At 43.4% G+C, this 6,481-nt stretch overlaps 1 pseudogene; it reads right to left on the bottom strand.

Moving 5' to 3' along the window:
• Positions 1–554: 554 nt before the first annotated feature.
• LOC147022035 (uncharacterized) lies at positions 555–6,056 on the bottom strand (annotated as a pseudogene).
• Positions 6,057–6,481: the final 425 nt, after the last annotated feature.

The raw sequence follows: 6,481 nt of genomic DNA, 5'->3' as shown, positions 1-6,481 counted from the left end.
ATGTCAATAAAATAGTAGAAATAAAATGTCAAATCTGACTTTAAAACAATCCACTAAAATGTATGTGTTTCATTTATCTCACACGGTGACAATCGTAGCTCTGGCTTGAGGTCCTCAGCCATCTCGTTCATTTCCATTTTGTTCACAGTTTCCGCTACACCGGCACAGTGATGTACACTTCAATGCTGCTTTTACACATTTACAGTGTCCGACGCATCTTTTTTGGCACCCACACTTCAGTAGTTCTGAGCACGAGGCTGCACCTTCTGGTAGTACTGTCCAACTAGGCTCCCATTTGAGCGTCAGACTTCTTCTCCACCCCCAGGAACTTGGCGATGGAACATCTGGTGACTGCACGTGCATCTGTCCCCATACAACTCCGGCCAATTCCATTGAATGGTTTTAGCGATGGCAAACAGTGGTTGATCTAGTGTTACGACTGGAACCTGTCCTGGGTTCAGGAATTCCACCGCCTGCTTGACAACGTCCATTGAATGTCGAATCATTCCAATGGATTTCGAATCATCTGGAAATAGAGGTAGGAGGGAATTGATGCTTGGCTCTATGTGTTCAGTGTGACGATTGCCGTGATATGCAGACCACGAAATTGGGTCGTCCGTGCTTTGGGTGTTATCACTTCGCTGCTCCCTTGTTTTTTTCCAGCCAAACGTGTTCATCTCCTAATGCAGTTTTCAGAAGGACGTCATTTGTTGCAGGATGATCTTCAGTTGGGGGTATCACTGGTTCCTTCGTTCTTAGTGAAACTGGCTTTACATTTGTATACGGCTCTGGTAGGCTGTAGTGTGAACTGGAATGTGCAATTCTACCAGAGTTCTCTGTTGGAGTTCTCTCTCGTTCTGTACCATCTGATTCAGTAGCTCTATTTTGGAACAAAGAGATGCCTGTGCCATGGAATGATGTATGTGCAGTTGTTGATGTCGGGTTGTGGTCTATGTTGTCAATTGCTGCCGTTGTAAACAGATGTCTTCTCAAAATTAGCGGACATACAGCTCCATCCTTCTCATACTGAGTGGCTGCCGCAGTCGCCATATTTGTAGATATGTCCAGAACTCTGTCATAGGAAATGGAGACACCAAGATGGAATAAGGTTTCTACCAACTCATGCTTGCGGGTTTGTCCGTGAATCAAGAGCCCAAGATAGACAGGAAGAGGTGTTTCTTTGTCTGTGTTATGACGTATTCCAGTTGACGAAGCCCGTCTCCTTGTCGAGCTGTTGAATTGAAGCAATTGTGCCACAGTGAGAGCAGATTGACGAAATGTGTCTGGGTCCTTGTAATCTTGCCAAAACGAAGTTTTGCAAGATATGTTAGTCAGCTTGTATGGTTTTTTTATTTTTTTTTTGTCTGTAATCACGTATAAAAAATTCTGCAGAGCACAGTTATCATCGGAAATTTTTGTAACTTCGCATATCAGAGGCCTATAGAGGTCCCTTTCTGTGCACAAAATTTTGAAGGTCAAGGTCAAAGGTCAAGGTCACTGGCGCAAATCAGGGGAGTCGACGAAACCCTTATTTTTTGAGTAATTTTGATCGGATCGTCTTCAAACTTCATGGGAATATAGTTCATGGTCTGGTGCTCAGCTGATTAATTTTTGGTGGCGATTGGCTTTGACCTTCATATGTTTTTTTTGTTTTTTTTTTTGGTCTGTAATCACGTATAAATCACTCTGCAGAGCACAGTTATCATTAGAAATTTTTGTAACTTCGCATATCAGAGGCCTATAGGAGGTCCCTTTCAGCGCATAAAATTTTGAAGGTCAAGGTCAAAGGTCAAGGTCACTTTGTCGCAAATCAGGGGAGTCGACGAAACCCTTATTTTTTGAGTAATTTTGATCGGATCGCCTTCAAACTTCATGGGAATATAGTTCATGGTCTGGCGCTCAGCTGATTAATTTTTGGTGGCGATTGGCCTTGACCTTCATGGTTAGCGCCTCAGGTCAAACATATTTGACCCCAAGGTCAAATTTTCAAGTTTTAGGAACCATATCGTGTAGCACCTCAAATTGAACACCTCGATAAGTGCTTTCTAGATATGTCAAGCTTGAGACATTATGACGTCATTTGGTGACGTTATGAGGCAAAAGCATATTTTTCATGGTTACTCTGTAGAACGATTCTCATCGGAATCTCTCGTAGGCAGATATTCCTCAAGGAGTCACTCCTGGTGGATAGCAGCTCTGTTCACCTCAGTGTGACCTTAAAGAAGTCACACGTGGTCACCTTTTGGCAAGATACGGGTCACCCTGCGGGTGACATTGGTTTATTTTTTATATTTGTTCCATCCATTACACTGAACAACAAAAATGTTTTACTGGAGATGTGTAAAGTGATTTAGACTAATTTGGGTACGCTGATTTCAAAAATCATAACCGTTTTGCTGCATCACGTCAGGATTTTCAGGAACAGAAATATTCCCATTGCCTAGAAGTCAGGATTTCAATGAAATTTACAAAAATTCATTTATTCATTTATTTCATCATGAATGCTTCAAAATTATAGAAATTACAGAAAAACTCCACTAGAATGTAATTAAAAATGCTTTAGGCATTTGGCTTTGCGTTTGTGCTGCTCTGTGTCAGTTTCACAATGCAGGAACCAGCAGAAATCGCCCATCATGTTCGGGTTGTGCCGCCCTTGGTAACGCGTCTCCATGAGTGAAATCTCTTGGTGGAATCGCTCGCCGTGCTCATCCGAGACTGCTCCCAAGTTGTCAGGGAAGAAGTTCAGGTGCTGGTGTAGGAAATGGATTTTCAGGGACATCCTGGAGCCAAGTTTCCTGAAGGACTCCAGCAGCTGCTGCACTATTTCTTCATAGTTGTCCACGCGCTCGTTCCCCAAGAAGTTGTCCGTCACAGCTTTGAAGCTCCTCCACGCTGCCAGCTCTTTGGGGTTTAGAGTTGTCGCAAAAGTGTCGTCCTTCATAATCTGTCGGATTTGCGGTCCAACAAAGACACCAGCCTTGATCTTGGCCTCCGACAAGGTGTTGCCAAACTTTTCCTTGAGGTATAAAAACCCACGCCCATTCAGATCCATTGCCCGTACAAAACTTTTCATCAAGCCAAGCTTTATGTGGAGTGGTGGAAGGAAAACCTTGGCTGGGTCGACAAGGGCGACATGCTTCACGTTGTGTCGACCAGGTACATGCTCTTTTCGCTCTTCCCAATCTTTCTTCGTCCAGTGATTCTTGTCGTCTCTGCTATCCCAGAGACAAAGGAAGCACATGTATTTCGTGTAGCCTGACTGCAGCCCTAACAACAGCGCCACCACTTTCAAGTCTCCGCAGATGTGCCAGTTGAAGTCATTGTACTTGATGGAATCAAGCAGCTGCCGCATAGTCTCATAGGTCTCTGTCATGCCGAACGCGTGAGCCAGTGGGACTGATGGTTTCTCGTTGCCATTGTGGAGCAAAACAGCCTTCAAGCTGTTCTTCCCCGAGTCGATGAAGAGGCGCCAGTCTGCAGGATCGTGATCACACCCAAGTTCTTTCAACAGACCGTTGATGTCACTGCAGAATGTCATCGTGTCTTCCATCTCAAAGAACTCAGCCATGTCTCTGTGACGTGCTCTGAACAAGGATATCTTGGTGTTAGGTTCAAGTAGATTCCACTGCTGCAGCCTTGATCCAAGCAGCTCTGCCTTCGCCTTTGACAGCGAGAGATCTCTTACAAGATCATTTAAGTCTCCCTGGTTCAGAAGGTGTGATTCTTGAGTGTCGGGTTCAAAAGGTTCATCATCACCATCCTCTTCACCACTGCTTACAGCTATGTTCTGATCAGCTGGAGGTGTTGGAACGGGGTTCTCGTCATCATGAGGCACAGGTTTACGAGCAGAGACGCAGTCAGCGTACTTGATGTGACCTTTATTCTTCTTGTTGAAGCCGGCGATGCTTGTGCAGCAGAAATAACAATCATCATGATGATTCTGCGGCTCACGCCATATCATGGGCACCGCAAATGGCATGCTCGCGTGCTTGCCCACCAACCACTGAGTCAAGGTTGTGTGACAGCTTGTGAAGCAGATGTGTGGTGCCCAGCTCTGTTCTTGGTCCCCCACCTTACACCCGAAGTAGTGAAAGTAGGCGGCCTTCATTTTCACTGCTGTAGATATACTTCGCTGTTGATCTTTTTTGGTATACCGACCACAGACATAACAGAAGTTGTCAGGATGATTGGTACAGGAACGCCTACTCATCTTTATCTAAAAGAAAGAAATATAACACAAGTTAACAACAATTGTACGAAATAGACATGTTAAAGACATATGTAAATTTCATTGAAATCCTGACTTATAGGCAATGGGAATATTTCTGTTCCTGAAAATCCTGACGTGATACAGCAAAACGGTTATGATTTTTGAAATCAGCGTACCCAAATTAGTCTTAATCACTTTACACATGTCCAGTAAAAAAAAAATTTTTGAAATGTGTTGTTCAGTGTTATCATGCTAACTAGTGCAAGTAACGATTGTGGTATGGCTTCTTCCTGGCAGTTGTTTCCAAATGATCCAGTGAATGTCGAGGTTTTCTGTTGAATATCTCTTCTGACTATCTGTGCAGCCTTCGCTGGGCATATTGCTTCATCGTCGTAGTCATCCAAGGTTGCCTCTTTCAATGCTAGTCCAACATCATCTTCAAAGCTCAGCATCACATTGCGACCTTGTTTGAATGCACGAAGACCGGGTATATTGGCAAGTAGCCGTATCTTCAAGTCTGTTGAGTGAATCCGACCAGACTGTTCAACGCCAAAATCGAGAAGCCGTTCACTGTAGAGCTGGATGAGATCTGCGAGACGAACACCGGGGCAACGTTATCGTCATTATTTCGTGTATCTTCAATGAACCCTATCAGTTCAGCCAGTGCTAAGCCATGGGACACTCTCTCAGATATGCCGATGTTAGTATCTTCTCCACTCCTAGTGCTTGCATTGTATAACTTGACAAGGCATTTGGCATGATACCGTGCATCTAGAGCTACAAGATCGCCGCTGCTAAGCTTTCCTATCAACTTCTCATCTTGCAATTTGATTGCACAATGCTTCACTTGTGCTGTGACCTTTGGCATCATTGCATCATGTATAGTTGCTCTTTGGTCTCTGGTTGGTCACAGAAAAAGCATGTGTTTTTTCTGGTTTGATCAAGATCACCGTCAATGTGTGAGGAACCTTGGCGGATATTGTGGGACTTGCTTTGCTGGCCTTCGCTCAGGTTTTCAGACGTGCACATTGTTAATTCCAATCTGGCTATACGACTAGAGGAGCACTTCAATCTGCATGAATTGTGCCACTGGGCCTCGTGTGCTTCCAGTGTATTTCCAATACCAGTACCATCATCGAGTTGAGATATGTCAACTGGAATAGGTTGTTGTTTCATTTCGCTGAAAATTGTCAAATTGTCGCCCAGGGTTTTGTAACCGGCACCAACACCACGAGCTTTCCTTGATTTTGCTGGGCATTGGAGCACTTCAGATGTTACACTTTGGCAAAGACTACACATTGTCCAGTCAATAGGTTTGGGAACACTGATGCTGGCTCCATGGATAAGCTTACATTTCTTCTTGGCCGACATGTTCAAACCTGGTTATTCACCTGAAATGCAGTTGAATGTACATGTATAATGTATAAAATTCATAATATTGTGCTCTTAATGGAGTGCTTGCTCATGGCTATGAATATAAAAATAAATTATCCAAATAACATTCTAATTTGATTATTTCAGAATTAATTACACAAAATCTACACATTTTGGCAGTCATATTCCATTTATAATAAGAATGGAACACTTCATGTACAATCTGAGTGTTTAATCAGTTTATATGGGTATGAAAACATAGATATAGACACATTATACAACTTTCTATGTCAATTATTGGCAAAGATATTGCGATTTTAAAATTTCACAACCAGCGGTGGCGGCCATCTTGGATTTTTGCCCATATTTCTGGAACAACGAAAAATCTGGCTTGGCACTATAGCTAAAATCAATTTATATGTTCTTAGCATGATTTGTGCCAATTTTGATGCTTTTACCACCAAACCCACAATCGTTTGACATATCTGCCGCACTATAACGATCGTTTAACAACGGGGGAAGGGAAACTAATGGTTCTGTATGCCGACCAGGAAGGAGCAAAGGACGCAGCTTCTTCAGCGACATGTGACACAGTAGCCCTCTCTGCAGACTTCATGCATCCAGCAGAACCGAGACGAAAACAAAACCCCCTCTTCGGACTCCACGGGGCAATTCACATCTCCTTTTTTCGATCACTTCTCTCAGCAGCATCTGCAGGTGTTTTTTTTAGCTCTTTATCATTCGTGGATCCTTTGTTCTTTTGACTCGGTCATTTTTTAAGCTCTTTTATCATCTACCTATCTTAGATAATGGCCCCAGCAAACTATTAACAAAGTCATGCAACCAACAGCTCCATTCACGAGCTGTCGCCGTTTATTCACCTCCTGTGGTGATTAT

Source organism: Eptatretus burgeri, chromosome 8 (assembly GCF_056783735.1).
Source record: "Eptatretus burgeri isolate ZD-2024b chromosome 8, Ebu_testis_v1, whole genome shotgun sequence".
In the NCBI taxonomy this organism is placed as follows: domain Eukaryota; kingdom Metazoa; phylum Chordata; class Myxini; order Myxiniformes; family Myxinidae; genus Eptatretus; species Eptatretus burgeri.
Note: the sequence above shows the minus strand (reverse complement) of the source record. Positions and strands in the feature narration are given on the sequence as shown.